This window comes from Podarcis bocagei (assembly GCF_964188305.1).
Source record: "Podarcis bocagei genome assembly, chromosome: 8".
Lineage (NCBI taxonomy): Eukaryota > Metazoa > Chordata > Lepidosauria > Squamata > Lacertidae > Podarcis > Podarcis bocagei.
The window spans coordinates 16,215,489-16,228,243 of record NC_138133.1 but is presented as its reverse complement, the minus strand read 5'-3'; the positions used below and the strand labels follow the sequence as shown (position 1 = coordinate 16,228,243).

General features: G+C 44.0%; 1 protein-coding gene across 6 annotated transcripts in view; it reads left to right on the top strand.

The window, feature by feature from the left end:
- The window catches only part of CDH18 (cadherin 18), a 686,153-nt gene that overhangs the window by 437,898 nt on the left and 235,500 nt on the right, over nt 1-12,755 (top strand). For 4 of the 6 annotated variants that reach the window (XM_081206319.1, XM_081206322.1, XM_081206321.1 and 1 more), the window contains one exon: nt 5,249-5,439. The exons of 1 other annotated variant lie outside the window; for it this stretch is intronic. The gene's annotated coding sequence lies outside the window, so the exon portion shown is untranslated. The remainder of the gene's footprint in view (nt 1-5,248; nt 5,440-12,755) is intronic. One more of the 6 variants, XM_081206320.1, reaches the window with a different exon arrangement.

Below are 12,755 nucleotides of genomic sequence, written 5' to 3'. Positions count from 1 at the left end.
TGTATTTTAATTTTGTTTTTAAGTTGTAATCATTCAACTTGTTTTTATTATTGCTTGTAAGCCACTCTGAGCCCGGCCTTGGCTGGGGAGGGCGGGGTATAAATTATTATTATTATTATTATTATTATTATTATTATTATTATTATTATTATTATTATAGAACATGCAGTGATGTAATGAAGCTGGATAGCAGTAGATTCACGGCCAAACCACATAACTATCAGGGGACTTCTGTGCCACAAGGTATACTAATGATCTCTAGCTCAGATGGCTGGTTTTTCTTTTGTTAAGTATTAGACAAATTAATGAGTAAGCCTCTGAGTTGTTAATGGAACTTCCATGTAGATCTGAATACCAGGCTCTTGAGGCATACCATAGGGGGAAAACTATAATTTAGGGTCAAACTAGATGTGACACCATTCATTCAATTAGCAATTATTCCTGAACCAGATCCCCTCCCACCAGGCATTCTGTTTGCATTGAGAGAAAAGCTCCAATCGCTGTGCTAAAAGAACATTTATACACTTGCTAGTCTTGGGTATGGGTTCCTGTCCAGTTTTGCTCTATGAAACCCTTCTTGTCTGAGACATCTGGCTGCTGGTTGTTGGAAACAGAATGTTGAATTAGGGCTCTGATCCAGTAATACAGTTATTATCCTCTGAAATGCAAAAGCCCTGATGCAGAATGAATTCCCTTCAGTAACCGGATAGAGAGGGGCATTTATCTGTAAAAACACACACATCCAGACCATTCAGTGGGCCTTATATGCCCATCACAGTGCAGATGGAGTTGCATATCCTTGCCATATTGGCTGTGGTCAAGGGAACCTGCTTATGCATGTCGCTGGCCTTTTCTGCTGGTTCCAGGGAAACACTTTTGCCTTCTAGATTCAAATAGGAATGCTGCGAGTGTGTGTTGTCGATCTTTGCAATATTTTAGTGCTTACATTTCCTGTCTTGGCAGGTAGAAATGAAAAATAATGGGGAGAGGGAGGAGAGTTAAGTGGTCATTTTCAAACGTCAGAAAAGTTTTGGTTCACTTAGCATCTGAGCTCTGGGTTGAAGGTTCAGATCACTGCTTTGGTTACCCTTGACTTTAACTGGCTGAGAGAGAATGAGAAAAATAGACCACAAATGAATCACAGTCTTAAATTGTCGGGCATTTTGCCAGCAGCTGAGCTATTAAAGCTGGCTTTCCCATCAACGCTTAAGCAACAGGTTTTTGAGAAGTCAGCTTTAAGAGGACAGCTAAAGTTAGATAAAGGGCTTTATTGCTTAAGCCCCAACTAATGAGCTCTTGAGTGTTTTAAGGCCGTTTTGCCAATCATTCTCTACTTTCTCGCGCACACACACACTGCAGTAATTAAGGATCTGTTTACATTTCAGCTGCGGACCTAAAATGTTATAACTCAAACACATTGTGTGTGTGTGTGTTGGGGTGAAGCAGATGGGGAATACTCAGCTGTGCTGTTACTGTGAGAATTCAGAGTACTATTTATCACCTGCAAAAGGTATCAGGGATTGCTTTCTGCCACATGCCCTTCTCCACACATTAAGATCTGCAGAGTCAGCCTTGCTCCATGTCTTGCTGCTTGCTGAAGTTCCATCTGCAGAGTCAGGGAGCAGAGCTTTGGGATAGTGGTACCCACTCTGTGGAGTACTCTCCCTAGACAGCCTTCAACTTTATTTCCTCCTCTTATACCCATCCCTCTGGCATCCCTTTCCTGCCTATTGGATTCAAACCCTCCTTCATAATATCTCTACCCCACCCTACTCCCATCCTGAGCTATTCCTGGTTTACTTTTAACTTCTAAAAGGAGGCAGCATGGAAATGTTTTAGTAAATTAATAAATAAATCCTGCCTAGTCCTTCATGTTATGACAGCTCACATCCAAACACTATCAGAGGCGCCATCACTGTAGACTCCCTCAATACATCACAGTGCCTGTGAAATGTTCTCTTCCAGGTTTTTTTGTTCTCTCAGCCTCTGTTTCTTCCTGTTAACAGCTGGGAGCAAATCCAGCTGTGATAGATACAGCTCTGCATATATATATATATATATATATATATATATATATATATATCCATACAATTGCACAGTATATGCACTTGTTCTCTTTCCCAGTTTGCTTTAGTGAATTGATTCATTCCTGCCCAATTTCTGTGTCCTTGTTTTACATTGCTCCATTTCCACTTTCCAAAACTGTTTCAGTGGTTGACCCCCTCCCTAAACATCTTGCCAACATTTAAAAATTTCTTCATTCTAGTCTGATGGTTTGTTTGCTTTTGTAATGTACCTGGTCTCAACTGCTATGGGTGGGTAATAATATATTAAAAATAGTATATTGTAAGACCCTCCCCACCTCAATAAAAGAAAAAGAAAAATCCAGAGAAAGTTGTGTGGGCCTAGACATCCTGTTATATCATACGAAACTTCCAATAGTCACGAATAACTTTGTCTCTTGCTTTCTTTAGAACTTAGACACCATTACAGTGGTACCTCAGGTTACATACGCTTCAGGTTACATACACTTCAGGTTACAGACTCTGCTAACCCAGAAATATTACCTCGGGTTAAGAACTTTGCTTCAGTATGAGAACAGAAATTGTGCTCCGGCGGCACAGGAGGCCCCATTAGCTAAAGTGGTGCTTCAGGTTAAGAACAGTTTCAGGTTAAGAACGGACCTCCGGAATGAATTAAGTACTTAACCCGAGGTACCACTGTATTGTTTTTCAGGATTGGATTTTAAATATGACTATTAATCCTTTCCCATCATTTCACACTCTTCCTGCCGTCTGAAAAATTTACCTCCCCATCTCTAAAAGTAGCTTATTTCACAAGTTGCACATTCCACTGGTGCACTGAGGAGGGGTGGGGGAAAACTGGCAATGCAAGAGCCCCAAACCACCTAGTGAGTACATGTTCCACTGTCAAGAAGTTGCTTTTCAATAACATACCAGTGCAACCCTGTGTTCTGTCTTGTAAAGTAGGGTTACCAGACGTCCCTGTTTCCCGGGGACAGTCCCCAGATTTGTGAATAAGTCCCCGGACAAATTCCATCCCCGGAATGTCCCTGGATTTCATCTAATGTCCCTGGGAAACGCAGCAGCGGCAATCTCTCAGCAGCCTGGAACAGTTGGCTCTGGCTGGCTTCAGGAGCTGCTTGGAAGTCCCCATATGATGGTGGTGCAGTGTCTCTAAGATGCATCTTCCGGGCTGCCTCCACCTTCCCTGACCCCAGCAACTAAGCTGGGAAGGGAGGCTTCATGCTGCCTATCGGAGCAGCCCCCAAACTCCTAATTGTGTACAAGCAGGAGGGGGAGGGGATCTCACAGCTGTGAAGGGAGGCTTCACACTGCCTATCAGAGCTTGTGTGCAAGCAGGAGAGGGCAGGGATCACTCAGTTAGGCAGTGTGAAGCCTCCCTTCCCAGCTGAGGGATCCCTGCCCCCTTCTGCTTGCACACAAGTATGAGTTGGGATGGGGCCGCTCTGAAAGGCAGTGTGAAGCCTCCCTTCCCCGCTGAGGGATCCCCATCCCCTCCTGCTTGCACACAAGTAGGAATGGGTTTGGGGCTGCTCCGATGGGAAGGGAGGCATTGCACTGCCCGAGCCTCACTGCCGCCACTCTCGGCCCTCCTCCTTTGCCTTCCACGCACCACTTCCCCACCACCACCACCACCGAAGAATGTACAACTCAGGGGCTGCCCAGCCTCATGGAGACAGGAGATAAAAGCCTCAGAGGAAGGGTAAACATGATGGTTGAGGTCAAGGCAGTGGCCGCCCCTCTGTCACCACCATCACTGCAGCATCAACTTCCTGAATGTGTATTGTTTGTTTGTTTATTGTGTCCCCGGATTCACTGAAAAAAAACCCTGGTAACCTTATTGTAAGGTATCTGGGCAAATGAATGGGTTGCACAGAGCAATATGAATATGTAAGCACTTAATGAAATATGGGTGCATCTTGTTTGTTGTTTTGGTTTTTCAATGAGGCATCAATTTGCTTCATTTGTAGCTGACAGCATTATTTAGTCTAGTTGATGGCATCTTTGAGAATGACGGAATCCTGATTTCAAACGTTAGGTTTGGACAACTCACTCCTGGCTTCAAGAGTGTGAATGCAAACACTCCAAGTGTCCCCATTTTCCAGGGACAGTCCCATATTTACAGAAGCCATCCCAGTTTCCTTAAGACATTCCTATTTTCATTAGCAAAATGTTACCCCCTGAGCCAAAGTGATAAGTAACTAAAGTAACTATACAACCTTTAGAAGACATCTGAAGGCAACCTTGCATAGGGAAGTTTTAAAATGTTTGATGTTTTATTCTGTTTTTATATTTGTTGGAAGCTGCCCAGAGTGGCTGGGGTAAAATAATAATAATAATAATAATAATAATAATAATAATAATAATAATAATAATAATAATAATAATAGAATAGGACACACCTATTTTCATTGGAGAAGTCTTGGAGAGTATGGGGAATGTGGCTGCAGGAAGTGAGGCAAACCAGCCAGTTGACACTGTATGACTGTATGTGGTGTGGACCCTGGAAGTGTCTTGCTGGTGTCTGACCAGACAGGTGAGCTCCGAAGCCCTCTGAAACCCCAGCTGATTTACAGTTCATCTTGGCCTTTGTGCTTTCCTGGTTGCAAAGCTTCATTTGGCTTGCATCACGATGCTACAGTTGGGTCGCTGGGAATTCATTAGAGTCTCACTGCTTTGCTAAGCAGGAACCAAGTATACTCTAATGAGTTTCAGCAGCACAAGAAGAACTTTATCCCTCCCTTCCGGTACCCCTCCATCAACTTATTTAATTATTTATTTTAACTCCAACCTGCAGCAACACAAGAGATATGGAACTCATTTTGCAAGGGTTCCCAGGAGATAAAAAAAGAAAAGAAAAGTTGGCTCAGTGGTAGCATATGTTCTTTCTTGCAAAGGGGGAAAAACCCCATCATGAACACATACACACACAGCTCCAAAACCCACAGGTATTATCAATGGTAGAATTAGAAATCTTAAGCAGTTTGAACTGCTGTGCTTCATCAGAGGCAGAATATATGCAATAAAATTGATCAAGCAGCATAAACACAGAGAGACCTCATTCAAGAAATAATTATCAAGGAACAACAGAAATCCTACGTGTAGACTGTTCCATAAAAAGGGGAAAGAAATATCATAAATGGATTCTCAAGACCTTCCTCAAAGAGACAGTTGTCTATATAATATTTATTTCTTCTTTTTAGCAGGGTCGCAGATGCCCATTCGCAAGAAGTATCTTACTGAACAAGGAAAAGAAGCAACCACTGAAAGATCGAAACGTGGAGTTGAGAAGGAACGTTTGGACTTGGATTTGTCTAATGGAATGTTGATTACATGTGGAGTGAAGCAACGGTATTCAGTGTAAGCTTGTTCTTCATGCTGACACCCAGACACGGTGAGTACAATGCAGATGTAGGTCACTTCCAGATGACCTGTTTGTTTAGCTTTCATCCTGATTTGCTTGCACAAAGCTTTGGGGAGGTCAGAGAGTGTTGGCTTCTTACTGAGCTCATGCTCTTGTGCACCCAAAGGATGTGGCAAAAGAACAATTAGATATCTCCATCCCCATCAGATCAGCAGTATAGCGTAGGCAGAAAAATGTTGCTACTCTCCTCCAATGGGCAACTGGCTAATTAAATACTGCAGTATAAAGGATCTGAGGGAGCAAGGGGGTGTATGTCCTCATGCCAATGTGAAGCATGCAGATGTAGGAACTGAAAGTCCTGTAGCATCTTCCTTTTGAGATGAGCGAGGCAGATGCACAAACCTGCCAAAATGCAGATGAGAGGTTTTGTTCATAAAGTACTATAGATTGTCTCTGCCACCAATGAAGAATGCTACCTTAAAATTGTGACTGTAACTGTGTCTGCTTTTGTTTCTATGTTATCTTTTAGTGCAATAATAACTTTTCTTTGCATACGTTGTGTTTGCTTTCCCCTTATGCCCTCTTACATGCACACACTCATACAGTGGTACCTTGGGTTACAAACACTTTGGGTTACAGACTCCATTAACCTGGAAGTAGTACCTCAGGTTGAGAACTTTACCTCAGGATGAGAACAGAAATCATGTGGTGGCAGCGCGGCAACAGCTAAAGTAGTACCTCAGGTTAAGAATAGTTTCAGGTTAAGAACAGACCTCTGGAATGAATTAAGTACGTAACCAGAGGTACCACTGTACCATGTTTTCCTGCACTAAGATTTGCAGTTGTATAGTTATTGTTTCTGCCAATGTTTTTAAGAGTCAAATTGCAGCTGGTTGTCTGAATCTTTGGTCACATGCCACTGTTATTAGAGTGACTACAGGGTTTATTTCTTTCCATTCTAATGACTGGTTGTGCCCAAAATAGAAAAGCCCACTGACTGTAGTCACACTCCTTTTATAGAATCATAGAATCATAGAAACATAGAGTTGGAAGAGACCACAAGGGCCATCGAGTCCAACCCCCTGCCACAACATTCTTTTGTGTTCCTCTACCCATTAATATGGGATGCGGGTGGTGCTGTGGGTTAAACCACAGAGCCTAGGGCTTGCCGATCAGAAGGTCACGGTTCGAATTCCTGTGACGGGGTGAGCTCCCGTTGCTCGGACCCTGCTCCTGCCAACCTAGCAGTTCGAAAGCACATCAAAGTGCAAGGAGATAAATAGGTACTGCTCCGGTGGGAAGGTAAACAGCGTTTCCGTGTGCTGCTCTGGTTCACCAGAAGCAGCTTTGTCATGCTGGCCACATGACCTGGAAGCTGTACGCTGGCTCCCTCAGCCAATAAACCCCTGAGTCCATATATTCCATTAATATATGTTGGAATTAAGAGCTTGCAAACAGGTATACCCCTTTCTCAGCTTTTCTTTCTTTTCTTTCTTTCTTTCTTTCTTTCTTTCTTTCTTTCTTTCTTTCTTTCTTTCTTTCTTTCTTTTTTAGGAGGGCAGGGGGTTAAGGCCTAGCATTATGGAATTCTAATATTGTGGGAATGTAGGAGATTAGAGAAGGAGCTATGTGTTTGCCTGAGCTAGGCCAAACTTGGTTACTGTCATAAACTTTTGTTTGCCACACATGGCAGTACTTTGACTCAATGCCACAATCTCTATCAGCCACATATCTTCCGAACTGAGCTTGCAAATCAAAGTCAGATTTATTTATTTTTTGCAATAGAAGAAGAAAAACATCTTTTTGAGTGCACTATTCTGCAATACTAGCTGAATACCAATGATGTTGTATATATGCATGCCCCCAAAATCTGGAAAAACCCCAGTGACCATGCCACTATGATATTGGTAGGTGCAGAAAATCCCCCTGTCTCTCAGGCAGGAACCTCAATACACAGTCTAAAATTGCAGAGAGAAGCAGAACAGCCTGCTCTTGAACTATCAGCTAAGCATGTGTATTTATAGCATTTGTTTCATTGTACAATACTTCTAAGATTGTGTTTATTCACCTGTCTGTTCACCTATTCATGTATTACACCTGCATAGTGGTAATGCAGCTGCCAAATTGCTCCATTTTGCAACCAGACCAATTTTAGCACACAGTGAAGTAAACACAAAGGAGGGAGGGGAAGAGAGTATCCTCAAAGTGCTATAAAAATGTGATCTGTCCATAACACAGAGCAATCAGACAAAAGCTTTACTGGTATAATGGTCTTTGAATGTACCACATAGTGATAATTGAGCTTAGTCATTTGAATCTGTTCATGGATGGAAAGGTGGATGAGAGAAACAAATCTGAAACTTTGTGGGTGCAAAGATACTGCGAAGGGGTGGTTGGAGCAGGAAAAATATGAGTGAGGAAAGGGTTACGCATCCACCCATCTTGTGCTTCTACATTCCCAGGAGCCTCTTCTGGAAGTGGTTTCCCCAAATACTGTAACATGTCTTTGCACCTTATTCTGTTGAGGTTTGGTGCCTGTAGATGATTTGGTAGCAATTACAAGTCCAAGTGTGGCTCAGCACAAGGCAAGGCGTATCAGTACCATGGATAGCTCCCAGTGATTCCTGCTGGCTGATGTGTGAAAGGACAGAGTCATCAGGTTTCAGAAGGGTTAAGAAGCATGGCAGGGCATTCCCTTCCAGTGACTCCACCACTTTGAGAGAACTTTAAAGCAGGGATGGGAACTACTGTACAGTGGTGCCTCGCAAGACGAACGCCTCGCAAAATGAAAAACTCGCAAGACGAAAGAGTTTTCCATTTTTGAGTCGTTCCGCAAGACGAATTTCCCTATGGGCTTGCTTCGCAAGAAGAAAGCCCATAGGGAAATCTCCGGGGACCTCTTTTAAAATGCTGGCGGTCGGGAGCAAAGACTTTCGCCCACCGCCGGCCTTCAGAAGAGGTCCTGGACCTCTTCTGAAGGCCGGCGGGGGGTAAAAGTCTTTGCTCCCCCCCGCCTGCCTTCCCGGGACAGCGGAGACTTCTCCGCTGTCCCGGGCGATCTTAAAATGCTGGCAGGCGGCAGCGAAGCCTTTGCTGCCGACCCCCAGCATTTTAAAAGCCCCTGGGGCAGCGTAGACTTCTCCGCTGTCCCGGGCGATCTTAAAATGCTGGGGGACGGCAGCGAATCCTTCGCTGCCGCCCGCCAGCATTTTAAAATCGCCCCGGGACAGCGGAGGCTTCACTGCCGCCCGCCAGCATTTTAAAATCGCCCTGGGACAGCGGGGGCTTTTAAAATGCTGTCGGTTGGCAGCAAAGCCCTCCTGTCCCCGGAGCTTGCGGGGCGGGAGGTGGGGAGAAGGGCTTTTCTTCCCACCGCCAGCCTTCAGAACAGCCTTCTGAAGCCTGGCGGTGGGAAGAAAAGCCCTTGTCTCTCCCTCCCCCCAGCCTTCAGAAGAGGTCGGGGGACAGACTGTCCCTGGACCTGGTCTGAAGGCGGTTTCCATAGGAACACATTGATTGATTTTCAATGCATTCCTATGGGAAACCGTGCTTCGCAAGACGAAAAACTCACAAGAAGAAAAAACTTGCGGAACAAATTAATTTCGTCTTGCGAGGCACCACTGTACCTCTAGATGTTGCTAAATTACAACTCCCATTAGCCACAGCAACCATGGCCAATGGCCAGGGATGATGGGAGTTGTAGTTCAGCAATTTATGGAGGGCCCAAAGTTCCCCAAACCTGCTTTAAAGGGTCCAGAACTGATTCTGCAGTTGCATGGTCTTGTCTAGGTGTGGAGCAAAAGAAGTACAGGAGGGTCATCCTCACAGACTGACAATGATGGGAGAGTAGTGTCTTCATGCTGGGACAGCGTAGAAGGCAGTGCTAAGGGGGACATCTGGTGAGTGATATCAGTCCAAGTCCCTGGGTCCCTAATGTTTTGCTCATAGTGTGTTTCTCTCTGATATATGTTCTTTAGGTGTATCTGCTTGTATGAGGTGTCTGGCAATAAATGTGCACTGGGAGGACTCAGGATTGTGGTGGCAGGTGGGCCCCACCACATATTTCAGCACATTCAATAGATTGTGATATCAGACGCAATGTGCCTACAAAGTATGTTGCTCAGCTTGTCAGTGTTATCAGGATCCCTCAAACATTCAGTCAAACTGTGTTGGTTATCTGAAAAGGACTTGGGTCCAAAGGCATGTGGAGTAACTGGAGTACGAGTTGTCCTAGGACACTTTGTATAGGTCTACTGTCTATGTGAATTTCTATATACATTTCTGTCGATTGTAATAGAGCTGTACAACAATTATTTTCTGTCCTCTTGCTGCACAACATGGTTAGGTTTCATGCCTAATGATATCAAGTGTGAGTGGGAAAAACATGTGATTGGAAACTCATGCATCATATAACCATACTTGTTATCAGGGGAGCCATGGCTAGTGTTGCAGACCTTAGACTGGGGACTGTGGCAGTGAGGCCCAGGTGCACTTCTTCCTGCATCACTAGAGCAGTTTGTTGGTAGTAGAATTTAGGTCATTGCTCCTCTGCAGCAGCAGCACCATCTAGATCAGCCTTTCTTAACCTGTGGATCCCCAGATGTTGTTGAACCACAACTCCCATCACCCCTTGCTAGCAAGGCCAGAGCTCAGGGATGATGGGAGTTGTAGTCCAACAATATCTGGGGACCCACAGTTTGAGAACAGCTGATCTAGATGGTCAGAGGGCATACTGCAACTTTTCAGACCAGGAAAATCACATGACACAAGGAGCTGCTAACACATCACTACTGACTTTGGCCTGTTTCCTCTGGAAAACTTGCCAGGGTCTATTGAACTGCTATCCTGTCTCCAGGTTACTAGCTCTGATGTTGCCTCTGTGTAATTTGTGATCCTGCACATGAAAGGAGAAGATGTAGATTATCTATTAAGTCTTGTTTGTCCAAGAGAACTGGAACTGAATGGCGTCTCTTCCATGGCGTTTTGTAGAAGTTAATATCAAGTGTTCATATTCTATTTGTTCTTGGCTTAGGGAGAAGTAATTTTGTGTTGGTTGTGCAAAAGGAAAAGGAAAGTAGAACAGCTGAATTATTTAAGATCTTCTCACCCATGCAGTGATTGAAATAACTCCCATTCGTAACCTTTGAGTGCTGCTGGTTTTATTATTGATAATAATATGTTGAATATTTATTGGAAAAGGGATAGGGAGATGTGACTGAGCCCTTGCTCTTCTCACCTCAGATATAATACTGGTTTCAAATGATTAAGTGATCTAGGTTAATACAGTATTTTGTGTTCCCTGGAAAGCAGATTACATGCAATCAATATTGTTAGCTTCATCTTTAGTTTAAGCCTTCCTCCCACCCAATGTAGCAGTGAACCACAGACTTGTGAAGTCCTGGTCGAGTCTTAGCAGGAACAATCCTATAAGACTAATTATGTGGAAAGAATAACCTTTTTTGTGGGGCAGTTGTCAGAGGGATGGTTGTTGTGTGTGAAGTGGCACAAGCAAATAGATACAGATGTAGATCCAGGTAATTATTTTTCCCTCTTTCCTTTTGGCGGAAGCTCTTGCGCCAAAATTATGTTGTAACTTGTTTTGCATTGGAAAAATCTGTGCATCTCTGGGGGTGTTTTGCTCCTTAATTAGCAGTTAGCAGAAAAGGATTGAGCTAGTGTTTGCTCTCTGCCCTGTTGCTGCCTGATGGAACTGTACTTGGATGCGGTACAAACACTGCAAAAGCGCCTCATGCTCCAGTGGGAATCTTCATTTTGAAGCATGTGTACAGAACAAGAGAGAAAAATTCATAAGCCATGCTGGAACTGGGGCACTTTGAGGCCTGCATATTCCTGTGACTTGTCTTCCTCATTTTCAAGAACCTGACCAGGAATACCCTGGAAAGATGAGTTTCTTCAAACTTCATTCCAGTGGGTATTGAGTATATTATATCATTCCCCTTCTTTTGTCACATTAGATTGTTAAACAATTCACTACGAAGGGCAGAGGTGTGATTACCATAAGATAATGGCACCCATGGGTGTAGGAGGCCTGCGCATGACAACCTGTTTCCTGCAGCAGTTGCTTTTGCTAGATTTTAAGGCATCTCTCTGTGTGTGTGTTTGCAGGATGACAAGAGTATTATGCTCTTTCTTTCCCAACTCTCATCTTTCTCTCCAGAATATTTGCATCTTTCTTCTCCTGCCAAACACACACACACACAAACCCAACACAGTTCCATAAGCTCCTCTTAGAAATATCTGTTTCCTAGAAGTACTCAGCAACCTGGCATCAGAGAGAAAGGGGGACATACAGTGTGTTTGGGGTCTGAAAGGTAGGGATGTCATACCCCCCAAAAAAGCTACCACCTCCCCTTATCACTGTTGAGTTGTTTTCAGTTGCCAATCCCTCACCCTCCCTGATTTCTTACAGGAGCTTTTGATTAGTACAGATCCATGACATTATTGTGGTTGACATTCTAGTAAATACAGTTATCAGAATTACAAAATGTCTTCCACACAGTGGTTGTTTTTTTTTCCTTTTCCTTTCTAATACATACATATGTGTGTGTGTGTATGAATTCTCTTTTCCCAACCAGGTGCTGTGTATGTTTGTCTATGTGTGTGCATGTAATAATCATTTTCCTGTAGTATTGGAGTAGGGAGCAGTAGCATAGTCTTACACAGGGGTCTGCAAACTTTTTCAGCAGGGGGCTGGTCCACTGTCTCTCAGACCTTGTGGGGGGCCGGACTATATTTTGAAGGGAAAAAATGAATGAATTCCTATGCCACACAAATAATCCAGAGATGCCTTTAAAATAAAATGGCACATTCTAATCATGTAAAAACAGGCTGATTCCCGGACTGTCCATGGGCCAGATTTAGAAGGCGATTGGGCTGGATCTGGCCCCCGGGCCTTAATTTGCCTGCCCATGGTCTTACAGCTGCTAAGACCAACTCCAACCCAGAAAGCCTCCCCCCCCCCATGAAAAAGAAACAGTGCTCTGCATGCATTCTCTGTGTATCAATACTCAAAACATTCCAATGCAGGAAAATTGTGTCACAAGATCTGAGTCTCTCTCTCTCTCTCTCTCTCTCTCTCTCTCTCTCTCTCTCTCTCTCTCTCTCTCTCCATGTGACCTAACAAGTATGATTGTCAGCAGGAACTAGCAGAACTATATTTTTTGTGACACAGGATGATGGGATGGCCAAGGAGTCATCTCCTGGTGGCAAGGGCGAGGGGTGCTAATCTGACCAAGTGGTCTGCAAATCAATTCACAGGCCTGACAAGACAAGATCACTCAAATAACAAGGTGTTCACAAGTGCTTGCGATTCGCGGGGCAAGATT